This window comes from Macrosteles quadrilineatus, unplaced genomic scaffold, assembly GCF_028750875.1.
Source record: "Macrosteles quadrilineatus isolate MER2022 unplaced genomic scaffold, UCM_ALF_1.0 Scaffold_5__1_contigs__length_97177068, whole genome shotgun sequence".
Lineage (NCBI taxonomy): Eukaryota > Metazoa > Arthropoda > Insecta > Hemiptera > Cicadellidae > Macrosteles > Macrosteles quadrilineatus.
Genome location: NW_026542598.1, coordinates 41,210,435 through 41,224,673, shown reverse-complemented (window position 1 = coordinate 41,224,673; position 14,239 = coordinate 41,210,435).

The window sequence follows — 14,239 nt, the reverse complement described above, 5'->3', positions numbered from 1 at the left end:
GGAATTACGACCTTAAAGGGCTATTTATGACATAATGGATAGTTTTTGCTCAAGGTTTCTCGTCATGACGAACATTTTAAATATATGGTTTATGAGGGTGTGACTTGTAGTTTTCACAAAAGTTCGCGGGTACTTTGGAATTTATATATGGGTTTTTCCTCTCACTTCTAAGTGCATCCTAGGTGGAAGGAAGAGCATCAGTATATTGGAGAAAACTATGGAGATTTCCCACACAATATCAGCCATACTTTAAACTCTTTGCATGTTCAAAAATGGACATAAACATGTCTTAAAATTGTTATCAGCTGATCTATAAGGAAGATGAATCTAGGAGGGGTACATTTAGTTTATTATTGTGATTACTGCCTTCTGTATCTTGTAATATGAATATAACTAGATGTTCCATTCCAAAAATTAACTTAGGAATTGAGTCACTGCAGGGATGCTCTGTTGAAAATTACTTATTTCTGTCGAGTGCGCCACCTTTATAACTGAGCAAAACCAAAAGGACAGCTAAAAGTTGTCAAGATAAACTAATACTGTATAAACTATAGTTCGGCCGCTTAGAAAGCGACCTCCTCCAGCATTGGTTTAGCATTAGCGGGCAGGTCGTTTTCTAAGCGGCCGAACTATAAAGCATATTTCATGTCACAAAACTATCTTTTACTAAAATTAGGAGATATTTTGAATTTTAGATGTTATCATGTTTGACTATTGATACAACTAGACACTCCATTCATTTTTTATTCTACAACTATCTGTTCCACATAGATTGAGTGTCTATTTAACCATCCAAAAGTCATTAATATCAACAAGGTTTCAAACTCGTTGTACATTTAAACATTCACATTGACGTACCGTACGTAACATAAAATTGTTTATCAGCTTATCAACATGGATGAAAGATCTATAAGGGAGTGTGTTAATTCTATAGTTGTGATTAGTATTATTTAACGTGCCCTTCATTTTCCAGCAATTTTGCCGTTTGCTGAGTTGTGTTCGGTAGTTCCGAAGACCGGAAGCCAATACATCTACATTCACGAAGCCTTTAAAGACTTCCACCCATTCTTCGGTCATACTCCTGGCTTTCTCTTTTTGTGGATCAACTTCATTTTCCTCAGACCCATCACTGCGGCCATCCACAGTATCATCTCTGCGGACTACATGTGGGCAATCATAGCTCCGGCTGTCAGTGCTGAATTCTAAATGGAATTTAGCTTCTTTATTAAATTCCTCATAGGAGCGTTTTTTCTATGCAAGTATAAGATTTTTTAGCAAACAGTGTTCTTATTTGATTTAGGTTATTTTAGAAGAGTTTCACAAATTAGTTTATAGTCTATTATGGATTAGTTTAGTACTAGTTGTCAATATTAAGTTTTAAGTTTTTGAAGTGGATTACCAACTTTTTAAGCTGGATACCACAAAACTATTGGTTGGTATCATTATTATATTAATTATTATATTTTGTTAATCAATTGTACTGTTAAAGCTACTACCGTAAGATCACGTTACAATCTTATTTTCAATAAAAGGAAAACATGTAAAATAGAAGTTATTCTGCGAGTTTATAAAGGCAATCTGCAGGCAGGCAATTCTTATCACGCCACCTTTAACAAAAGGCGTTCGAAGTGGCAACACTGTCAGTAGTGCTGTTACAGCTGTTTTGTTTGGAGGCAAATAATGTGCATTTGTGTATTTATTTATGAAAGCTTGGTTACTGTACTAGGCTATGAAAATATTGACTTCACTTTAAATGTGCAAATAGATTTTCAATTTAATTGTTTTTGGTTTACAACATTATTATGTTTTATTTTCAATCTTTTAATAAATTTATATTCATAAACTTAAATTTAAATGAATAATACGACGCAAATGAGCGGGTGTCACCCAAGATGTATGGAGTAAAAGAGTAAAACTTTAAGTCCATACATCTTGGGTGTCACCTGTCTGCCATGTTAGCTAATGGGACGTTTGGCACTAAACTGCACTACTTGCTACATTGCCAATTCTACTGAAGGAATGACATGGTAGCTTTGTTACTAGCTACGATCAGCTGGTCCTTTAGTGAGTTATAAAATCCTTCTATAGTAAATAATATTTTCAGTCCTCATGGGATTCATCAACTGCCACAGCATCAAGACCTACGCAGTCACCCAGGACTTCATTGTGGTTTTGAAGATGATGCTCTGTCTCTCACTGATTTTGACTGGAGCCTACACATTCTTATCAGGTTTTTCACAGCATAATTCAGATGAAAAAAAATACCATCCCTAATATTTACCCCTAGAAAACTTATATGAACCTATTTTATTTCACAGTCCGTTTCACTGATGTTTCAATCATTTTGTTGCTTTGTATGATGGTAATTTTCAAATAACACTCAGGCTTGACTTTAGTGACTTGGATGGACCATTAATAAATAACAGTTTTGAAACAGGTCATAACATTATGGAAAGTCACTATTGCGTTATTTTCTTGAACATTTAAAAAAAGTTTGATTAAGAGGGTTCCACCCGGTCAATTCAAGATGGTTGCTAATTTTTCTAAACATGCCTCTACGGTACAAGCTCTCAACACTCAAAAACTAATTTGTTTCCAATGGTTGTGTGGTTTTTGTGTTCTTAACATATCAGAGCAATGGATGGGGATAAATCAATGTTTAAATATTATTTATAAGCTAAAATCCTTTATATAATACGAGTAAAGTTTGAATACTTGTCAACTCGATCTGGGAATCGGCCCTAACAAAATCGTTTATATTTACAGAATAACTAAGTTCTAGACCAGTGGTATAGCCAGGAAAAATCAATTTTCGCCATAATATGAGTACAAACTTTTGAAAATTTAACATGGGCCTTATGAGAAAACATTCCGCCATTGTTGTCATTTTGTTTACATTTTAAGACATAACGTGACGTTCTGTACCCACGGGCCCCTCAGCTTGCGCATGCGCAGAAGTTCTCTATCCACAGTATACTAGCAAAACAAAATACAGTACAAAAGGAAAAAATCAGTTGTTACTATTAAGCAAAGATTAAACTGAACTCGATACATAGTAGTCAAGGGTAGCAGTGTAAAGTGTGGGATCTGTTTATGACGATTAGATTACGGTATCTGAAATTTTAAAATGCAATGTAAAGGGAGGGAAACAGGTCCGTGACGTAGGAAGTGGTGAAGGAAGTAGTCAAGGCGAGTAGTCCGGAGTGTAGGAACTGTTTATGACAATTAGATTAAGGTATATGCAATCTTAAAATGATATGGGAAGGGAGTGAAACAGGTCCGCGACATAGGAAGTGGCGAAGGAAGTTGTGAAGGTGAGTCGTCCGGAGTGTGGGCACTGTTTTTGAAGATAAGATTAAGGTATCTGCAATCTTAAATTCTATGGGATGGGAGGGAAACAGGTCCGCGACGTAGGAAGTGGTGAAGGATTTAGTAAATGCGAGTAGTCTGGAGTGTGTGAACTGTTTATGACGATTAATTTGAGATATTTGCAATCTTAAAATGCTATGAGGAGGGGGGTAACAAGTTCCCGACGTAGGAAGTGGTGAAGGAAGTAGTCCAGGCGAGTAGTCCGGAGTTGGGAACTGCTTTTGAAGATTAGATTAAGGTATCTGAAATCTTAAAATGATATGGGGAGGGAGGTAAACAGGGCCGCGACGTAGGAAGTGGTGAAGGAAGTAGTCAAAGCAAGTAGTCTGGAGTGTGGGATCTGTTTATGACGATCAAATTAAGGTTTCTGCAATCTTAAAATGCTATGAGAAGGGAGGGAAAAAGGTCCGCGACGTAGGAAGTGGTGAAGGAAGTAGTAAAGGCGAGCAGTCCGGAGTTCGGAAACTGTTTATGACGATTGGATTAAGGTATCTGCAATCCTAAAATGCTATGGAAAGGGAGGGAAACAGGTCTGCGACGTAGGAAGTGGTGAAGGAAGTAGTAAAGGAGAGCAGTCCGGAGTGCGGGAACAGTTTATGACGATTGGATTAAGGTATCTGCAATCTTAAAATGCTATAGGAAGGGAAGGAAACAGACCCACGACGTAGGAAGTGGTGAACGAAGTAGTAAAGGCGAGCAGTGTGGAGTTTGGGAATGGATTAATGTATCTGCAATACTAAGACTGCTTTCATATTAAACTAATGATTTTACCTGAGCAAAGCTCGGTCCCCAGGTACTAACATGTAAAAAAGACTAATTTACGAATTTTCAAAATGATTTTGTAAATACTTAAATAAACAATTACGAAGTTTCAGTTCATCCAGGGCATAGTTTGGATCTTTGTGAATATTTTACAGTTTATTTCAACTCGATAAACACTTTAACAAATGCCACGAGGTTCTTTTTTGTAGGACCATGTTTACGTGGTAACCAGTCGGCGGGTGGAACCCTCTTAACTAAGACTTAGACAAATATAATGGTAAACATAGTAAACAATAATTCTACTTATTGGATTGATAGATTTTTGCAAGACTATTTTTGCAACAGACTAATTTCAATTTATTAACAAAACTCAATACACTTGTTTTTCAAGACAGATGATTATCGAAATCAATTTTTGCGAATCTGCTCGGTTGCAAAAATGATTTTGTTTGTCAGGTTCAATAATAACTATATTTGAACTTTTTTGCTGTGCAAAATCTTGTCATTCTTTATTAATTTTTCCCAATAGCCTCAATTACAGTGTGAAAATTCAAGTCTAGGCATGTTATAGTTTATTTTACAGTTAAATAAGGAAATTGGCTTTTATAAATGAAGTTTGTCTTATTTATTATTACAATTGGGGAAACATTTTTCAGGCAAATTCTATGCATGCAATACAAAAGTATCTTAAGGCCAAAATGGCCGTAGTATCGTTACAGTTGTAATCTGAACAAACCATGATCAATGATATTTTTGAATGGTTACCTTATCTGTTCCAGAACAAGCCATAGAAGTTGACATGGGGTTTCAGAATACTACATTGGAGCTGGCCAATTTACCGTTTGTGCTGTATACTGGGCTTTATGCATATGACGGCGCGTAAGTTCAATATATACAGATATTTTCAATTACTTATATTTGGTTGGTAGTACCACACACGCCTAATATGGCCATATTTGCCATATATATTTGCCATATATATTATTTGTATATTTGCCATTAGTTTAACAGATAGATATAAGAAAATAGCAAAAGCAACTGAAGAACTATTTTGAGGCAATATATTGAACCATTTATACTTTTAGTTTGATAATTAATAAACAGTTTTGGCTCTTTTCTGTTACAGGGCTACAATAACAGGAGCTTTAGAAGAGATTGAGAATCCTGATAGGTAATTTATTGTTATTATAATATCTAGGTTAACAATATTGTTTGTAGTGTGCTTGAGAACTTGTTTTTGTTTATTAATGAGTTATTATTTTCAGAACAGTTCTAAGAAGTCTTATTACGGGTCATGTAATAATATCAGCTTCTTACTTTTTCCTGAACCTTTCTTTTCTGAGTGTCCTGACCCCTACGGAAATTGTGTCAAGTAATGCAGTTGCTCAGGTGGGTAAACCACAGACAAGAAAAATAATACTTTGTACACTTTATATAGTATACCGTTACATAGCCTCCAATACAAGGCTGCAGCGTTGATGTGCATCAACATAGGACCAGCCGGCCTGTTGCCTTAGCAATAATAACAAACGTTTAAACATAAACATTGCACAGAAGCTCCACATAAGTGCAAACAGCTGTTTCAGCAGAAGAGAGCGCAGTGTTGCCACTTTTGTCTTGCCGCAGCCTTGTATGAGGTCATGATAATATCCATAAAGCCGCGTTTACACGAAGCCAGTGTAGCAGGCCTGATGCATTTCATGTTACCTGAGGTAAGTAACCTACCCATCAACTGACCTCATTTAAACGCGGCTTTACTTCTAGGACTAGGAAATTTTAAGGTGGACACTTGTAAAATTGTTTGAGATCACATGTTGTGGTTGTAGGCTCTTGTTACAATATGGTAATGAGGTTTACAGTCAACTAAGCTGGTAAAGCAAAATTTTCGGGAAAATAATTCCTGTAATTATGCTCCATGGCAAATGATAGTCAAAGCTCCAAGGTCTGCTTTTCTACAACAGATTGGATTTTTAATACACAAATTTGAGAAATTCAGTACATATTGATGTTAATATCCTTATAATTTCCCAATAGGTACCTTTAATTATTTCATAGAATAAAAGTAGTTTTCATACATAATTTTTATGAATATCTTAAGCTATTCTTTAACTATACCTCCTCAACAAGCCGAAAAATTTTAGGTGTCCGGTAGTAGAACGTTAGACTCCTGTTCTGAAGGAGGCGTGTGTTCAAATTTCGTCAAACTCCATTGGCTTATTTGATATTGAAAATATAATAATAAACTGGTGAATCAAGCTTGCCTGGAGCTATGAAAAAATTATAGATCTTTCATGGAGAAGAATTTTTTTCAGTTTTGTAAATTCTCTCCACTAAATCCATACAGTCATTAAAATACACGAAGTACTTCTCACTCCAGTAACTATTCTCATTCCTGGTTTTATGAATAAAGTATTAATTTTCAATAACTTCAAAAAACCTTAGTAGTAGTTTTCATCACTAGAAGCAAAAGTGGCTCTTATACGCAAAAGTGGTGCGCAAATGCGATTAAGTAGGCCTACCAAAAAGACACTGTTTTGCTCCGTCTGATGAACAGCTATTTTCATCATACTGTGGAAATAACCTTCTAATCGTTAAAATTAGACCACATAATTTGAGGTTATACAAATTCGTCATTAATCTTTACATTATTCTGTTGTTTATAAACATAACTTAAAATTTCATGTGGTTAGCAGCCTTTCCATTATGTACTGATACAAATTTCAGGTTAGTGAACCAAAAATTTACCATGTGTTTTTTTCTGTTCCCTATTTGAAGTTACCCGAAAACAATGATTTCTCGGACGATTTGTAGAACAAAAACTACTGTTTTCTGGACAGAATGATGAAAAAATATATCTTATAATGTTGTGAATAATTACAGATATTTACTGATAAACTGTTTGGTCCAAGAGTGGCGTTCTTTGTATCAGTCTGTGTGTCGCTAAGCACGGTTGGAGGGAATTTGGCCAATATCTTTTATTCCGCGAGGTAAGTCTAATAGTTTAGTTATACACAAAGAGAAATATGAAATTTAGTATGTAAATAAAAGTTTTCTGGAAGACCCTGTGAGATAGGAATTTCCACAGAGCGCTTGACGCTCAAGCTCTTCCTTGCTCTTGATCACAAGTATTTCAATATTTCCGACACAACATACTAAGTGCACGGTTGTTCCATAAGCAAGTTTCCTCTGTACCTTACTTCTCTGTTGGTATCCTTAATAACATATGGGCTAATACTCTTTAGTTTTTGTAACAGAGGACTAGTACTAATTCACCAAAAATTGCTTCATTTTGGTAAAAAAATATACAGTATTTAGTGAAAAGAAAGAAATATAAGAACATCAAAACACTCATGTATCATATATAAATCCACTTTTACCATAGATAAGTCTACATATAAAAGGACTAGCAGAGTACCCGCCCTTTGTACGGGTTGGCATGAGTATAAAATGCCTATCGTGGTTATACTCATGCTTTGCGTTTGCAATGGGAGAGAACACGGTTTAAGAAAATTTGGTTCTATTAATTATGGTATGCTATAGTATAGCACCATAGCCATAATGTTCTACACTGCACCTAAACAATAAAAAAGTGAAATTCTCGTTTTCTACAGCCTTTTGTTGCTAGTTGGTTCAAATTAGATGTTGTCATAAATGAAAAAAGAAATAATTATGTGTAGTTGAAACAGCTGACAAAATTCTTGTATTCCTTTTAAATATGAATACTCATAAGGTTAACATGGGAAACTCCAGAGCCACTGGGGCGGAGCCCGAAAGGATTTTTGAGATAAGAATGCGTCTATATGTTAATCGGAAATGTGAGCTATATAATCACACCAAATTTCAGCCCAGTCCGACCAGTATTTTTCGCGTTTACTTGTCACAAACATCCATCTATCCAAACTTTCTCACTTATAATATTAGTAAGATCTTATTTTTGTGTGTTTTGTGAGTTTCTACACCAGTGGATGACGAATCTATAAGGGTGGAAGTGGTACAATAATTGTTATGTATATATACTCATCCTAATCAATTCAATTATTGTTCAGATTGGGTTATGCAGCGGCGAAAGAAGGTCACATGCTACAGTTTCTGTGCTACATTCATAAGACCAGACTAACTCCAACACCTGCAGTCATTTTCCAGGTAAAAATATATTTTTTGTTGCTCAAAATAATCTATTTTAATGAGGAATCCCTTAAATTTGTACAATGTTTGTTTCTGATCAACTATTCCAAACACCATTTTTATGAGTATTGTTATTGTAAATAGTATGACAGTTCCAGAAATAGTAAGGGATTTTGTGTGACTAAAATTGTGTAAATTTGAGAGGAAAGCTAATATAGTATATTTAGATCAAATTTATTATTGTTTATTATTATTTTGAGCCATTAAAAAATTAATGAAAACATCAAGCCAAAACGTTGTCGAAAATATCACAGTAACGACAAGACAACATGCCTCCAATTATTATGTAAGGTAAAGAAATATTTTTAAATAATTCTAGAGATTTTTTCTAGATGACGCAGCTATGTTTGGAAAGAAATTTGATAACCAGTAAAACTTACATTGATTTAAAAATTTTCACACCCTTTTAGAAATTTTGCAAATTTTGTGTTATCTTTTTTGTAAGTTCCATGTGTAATGTTTTTTGAGTTGTTTTTGACAAAACAGTTATCCCATATGGACCAGATGTTGCCAATTTTTTATCAGAAAAGAACAGTGCTAGTCCCAGAATGCGCTACTACCTAAAATTCTATTTGACTACCTTATTTTTGTTGCTAATATAGTTGATAGCTCACATTAAAGTTGTCCCATCAGTTTGACTTAAAAATGATCAACACAATCTGTGGCTCACATCAACTACGACGGTTTTGATTCATAAACTAGCTACAACTTTAAGATGGAGATGGTAAGTTGAAGATGGAATGTCTAGTTGTATCAATAGTCAAAGCTATTACTAACTTTGTTATTTAACTTAGGTTACACTTTCAATGGTGTTTTTCCTGATCGGGAAGAAGACAGAAAACTTGGTGAATGCCTATTCCTTTGTCCTATGGGTATTTTACGGCTTCACAATGGCAGCTCTGATGATCCTACGGGTTAAAAAGCCAGACGCACATCGTCCTTTCAAAGTAAGAGTCAAAAATAAAAGAAAACACAGCATTGATTACATACAGTTACTTTGGTATAGATGTTCTTGTATCATATTATTAAATTATTTACTAACTAGAGCAAGAATTATTTTAATCAAGTGCAAAATTCCAATAAATATAATAAAGGTGTAGATGACTAGGAACTAAATGATAATAAATTTGGTTGTGAATATTCCTAAGGTACGTAGGCTACTTTCCAAATATCGTAAAATTATAGACACGTCATTCAATTGTTAACCAGACTTGTCACAGCGAAGTAAGAAAGAGAGGATAAATTTTAATGGTGCACTTAAGTCGTATCTAGCACCAGTCACTGGTGTCTAGAGCATCTATTCGCCGTCCCGATCCGCTCTTCTTTCTCCCCTCACCTTCACTTACTACAGCGGGGGTAGGAATGCCCCATATGCTACAAATGCTGTACAAATCTGCTATGTTGCCATCGACATTAGTGCTCTTCCTTGTTCGATAGTACAATTCCGCCCCAACATACCAAAGCTAAACGCACGGTTGTCCCATAAGCTTGTTTCCTCTGTATCTTACTTGTCTGTGCTTTTGTAAGCTAAAACTAGACCATTCGTCTATGGACCAGCGTAACAATTTTTTTATATTTGTTATTTAAGAACATACAACACATTTTTACTTTCTCCCCCTACACCATAGTATATGGAAAAAGTATTGTTTTCATAAAAAATTTCGAGTTTGAGTTTTGAGTGGATCCGTTTTGGGCCCCCCTGGACCCAAAAAAGTGGTTTTCAAAGTGATATTTCTGTGTGTGGATGTGTACAGAGCTACAGACCACACCTGTAGTCAGATTTTGATTAAATTTGTCTTGTATGCACTAATCCATGGTATCTCTAGGCATTTTTTTTTTAATTTTGATTCTTAATGGTGATTTTCCCATAAAAACCCATAAAATAACGGAAAAATCCAATTTTATTCAAAATGGCCCGAACGATTTTGGTAATCATTTAGTATTTTTTAGCCCTTTAAATTGTGAACAAAAAGGTAGAAGTCCCATTCCTGTAAAAATTAGGGCTCAAAAGTTATTGTAACTTATGTTATTTTCCATAAAAAAACGAAAATAAAAAATCAATTAAAAAAAAAACTGTTTTGATTAAAATTAGTTTGTTATGGTCCTGTAAAAACTATGGTTAGAAAGTTATTGCAACTTTTGTGAATCTCCTTATAAAATCATAGTTAGTCTACTCCTACCGCTTACCCAATGGTTTTTAACAAGCTAAATGGGAAAAAGTATGTGTCAGATTGCTGATACCATTTATTTCTTCATATTATTTGGATAGTTCAGGTTAATCAATCCGTTCTGGGACTTTTGCTGACCCTGTTTTACGTGACATTATCTGTTGATAGGTTCCTCTTGTGATTCCGTGGACTGTCATGGTGATTTCTTGGCTCCTTGTTGCCGCTTCCTTTGTCACCCAACGCTTCACAGCCTTCATTCACATAATCGTTGGTTTGGTCGTCGGAATACTCGTGCAATATTTTTTTGTGTTCAAGAAAAAGCGTATTTGGGGCCTAGGTGAGATAAATTTTGTGCAAGAAATTGTATTAATTCAACAATAACATACATATCCTCTCCTGTTCCGGCTATCTCCTGGTCTGGGTGTTACATCTTCTTCTGTCCCTCCACAATTCCTTTTCCTCCACTTACTGACACTGCACTCCTCTTCAACTTCTTGTCTCATCTCGTCAATCCACCTTCTAGGTCTTCTTTCGTTCATGTGAAGCTCACTCATTTTTTTTTTGGTGAACATAAATAATAGGTAATCATAGTAAATTATTTTATCTGATTTTGCCAATGATTAACTAAAGGTTGGACCATTGTTTCTAAATCATACAGTAAGGAATTAGAAATACAATTACCAGGGAACCAGGAGGAAAATATAAAGAGGGTTTATAGTTTTGGTAAACCAGTTTTGTAACTGCTGCAGTATATATTTTAACAGAGAAACAAACTTATTCTCTCAACTCTTACAATATGAGTCATGTGGTGGCTCAAAAGTGTGTTATAAAAAGCAGTAATGAAAGTAAACCTAAAAAAAAATCAAAATTAATTATTTATCAATCAAAAACTTGTTTTATTATAATCAAATTAGGTGTTTAACTTTTAAAAATCAGCTATCAAGTTTGAAAATAAAAAAAAATATAGAAGAGGGTGTTATGAAAAAAATTAAGTACAGTCGGGACCACATAAGTTTGCAGTTGGTGGCAGCCAATCACAAGACAAGGCTACTGAGACGTTGCTACATCACCAATGACAACACTAATTAAAATATACAAAGCAATATTTTCAAATCAGCTGGTATTATTAGATTTGGCAACACCGCACCGTTCTCATTGGTTCATTCAAAACCATATGGTAAATAGGCTCCTCCCTCAACTGCAAACTTATGTGGTCCCGACTTTAGTTAGCTGCGACAAAAAAAGTTGTAGAAAACCCAATGTACGGAATTTTACTATAGTATGTCTAGTAAAAAAGCCACAATAATTGATGATTTATACTTATTGATATCTCTTATTTCAGCTAAAATCACGAAAAATCTGGAAAAGTGGTTGGATGTTGTTCCTCCTTCTCAGTAAAGCAAGAAATCAGCTACACCTTTTGTCAAATAAAATGTGTTCTGTTACCAGTAGGCTAATTAGTAAGTCAACAGCCTACAGTATTCAGCATCATTGTAGGACCTTATTAAATAAAATTTATGTTTTATCATTTTTCAAACTTTGTTGATGATTCTTACAACAAACTGGAATAACTACAAGTCAGAATAAGTTTTTTGTGCCCAAGGCAAAAAAATGAAATCTGTGCCCCTTACCATGAGTGCCTACAGGGGGGGGGGGGAAGGTGGCTTATTGCACCCCTTAAAACACAAAACCAAAAATAAAATTGAGCTATGAAGGGTTTTATAAAATACTTAATACATTTTTTAAAACATAAAAAGGAGGAGGGCTATTTCCCTAGCCCCTGGAGCAAGATACCAGTTTGCTTCCCTTGAGAAAATGTCCTGCAAGGCTCCCCTTGGCTCTTACTACGTGGAGTGGCAATAGTATGGAACTCCATAAAACGTTTAGTTAGTTAATTGTTTTTTGTAGAGTGAATTTAATTTATAGTAACATTTGATTAAGGTGTAGATTAGATTAAATCAATGAAACTGTACTTAAAATAAGATTGTACACTGAACAAAATAAAATCTTATGTGAGTTTCCTAAAATTTTTTGCTACGGGGTCTGGAGGAAATGAAATATATTATTTGCTTGTTTATTGGTAGGTTTTGGGGTTGGATAAGAAAATGTTATCAATAATGCAGCTAAAGAATTAAAATTCTTTTCAGCAACTTATGTGAAGAAAATGTTGTGCTTATGACATTTTTGGACTGTCTGAAGATTCTTTAATCATGTTAAATATCGGGTTTATTCATACCAAATCGTAAATCGTAATTTGTACACGTAAAAACTTTATTTTATCTTGTACAAATTTGTTAACTCAGTTAATTATAAAATTCAAAGGTATAACCAAACCAAGGTGTATAAAAGATCATTGATATAACTTGTAACCAACAATTGTAATTTAATTGTGTTAAATTAGTTAAACAATTAAGTAGTAAGAAAAACTATTGAAAACGATCTGCTTTAAAGCTAAATTCAGAGAAATGAAGAAACAAATATATTGAAATTGTAAAACTCATGTTAACATGTTCACTGCCGCAATAGTACTTAATTTTCCATTCAGTTGGTTTCTTCCCATAGACTGCGGCGCATATATGCGACAGCTGGTCACATTAAAATAGACTGATCGTCGCATATTTGCGACCCTTCTATTTGAAGGCCTTGGATTCTCTGCAGTGGTCTACATAGAGATGTCTGTCGCATTTGTGCTTCACTTGGTCTGTGGATATGATGATTAGTGACATATGATAGTTGGCAAAACTGTGTTTGACCTTGCTGCATCACTGGCCCGTGGTCTGCAATGTACTGTTAACCAAGTGACACACCGGTCTGTAAGATTTTATGTATACCTCGGTCCATGACAGACTGCAGCGTTGCATGTGGCGATCGCTAGCAAACGTGTTGAGCAAACAAATGTATTCAGCCCTTTTGATTGATAGCTGTGAACCTTTGTATTTGCCAAGCTCTTATTCGCTCAAAGTAAACAGTAACAAATGTCAGCAACAATGTCAACTTTTGCTTGTATCCTTGAGATCCAATGTTGAGAGTGCAGCTCATATGAGAAGTGGTCGAAACTGATTCTTTTTCATGTCTGATGTATTGAGGTTTTTTTTCTGATGTGCAGTACTAACGAATAATTTCAGGCAGAGTTTTTTTTTATTTTTTAATATCTTACATGACTTCTTATACTGTAATTCTTTTTTCCAAGTGAATACTCAAGTATTAATACAATTTTTTCAAGCTAGGATTCTCATTGGGATATAAGAGTATTGTTGTAAAATTTAATTTACTTTGAAACATTCTTTTGCATTCAAATTCTAGAAGAGCATTATAAATTTTAGAACAGAAATTAACTTTATAATTTATTGTCACACATTCAAGTTATGGAATGTCCAATGTTCATAGAACTAAAAAAAATCAAATACAATGATAATTTATTTCAAATACATTATCAATTCAAGTAGGTATTTAAGTAGGTACTTCCTTAAAACATGAGTTTGTGATCAGGAGGATTAAAAAGTTTTAGTTCTTAATCAACATAAGAAGTTTTAACAAATATACTACCCTATTTCAAGCATATAAAAGTCTAACACTATGATGGACAACCACACACAGCCTAAGCCTTTGAAAACAGTTTCTACGGAATTTCTTCCAGGAGTTCACAAGCCTAGAGTACAAACTCTATTCAAACATGAGGAAAGTCCTGTTTATTTTGAGAGAGAATTGTCTTTTTTCAGTTCCGTAAATTTCATTCTTAACTATGTTATTGGTAA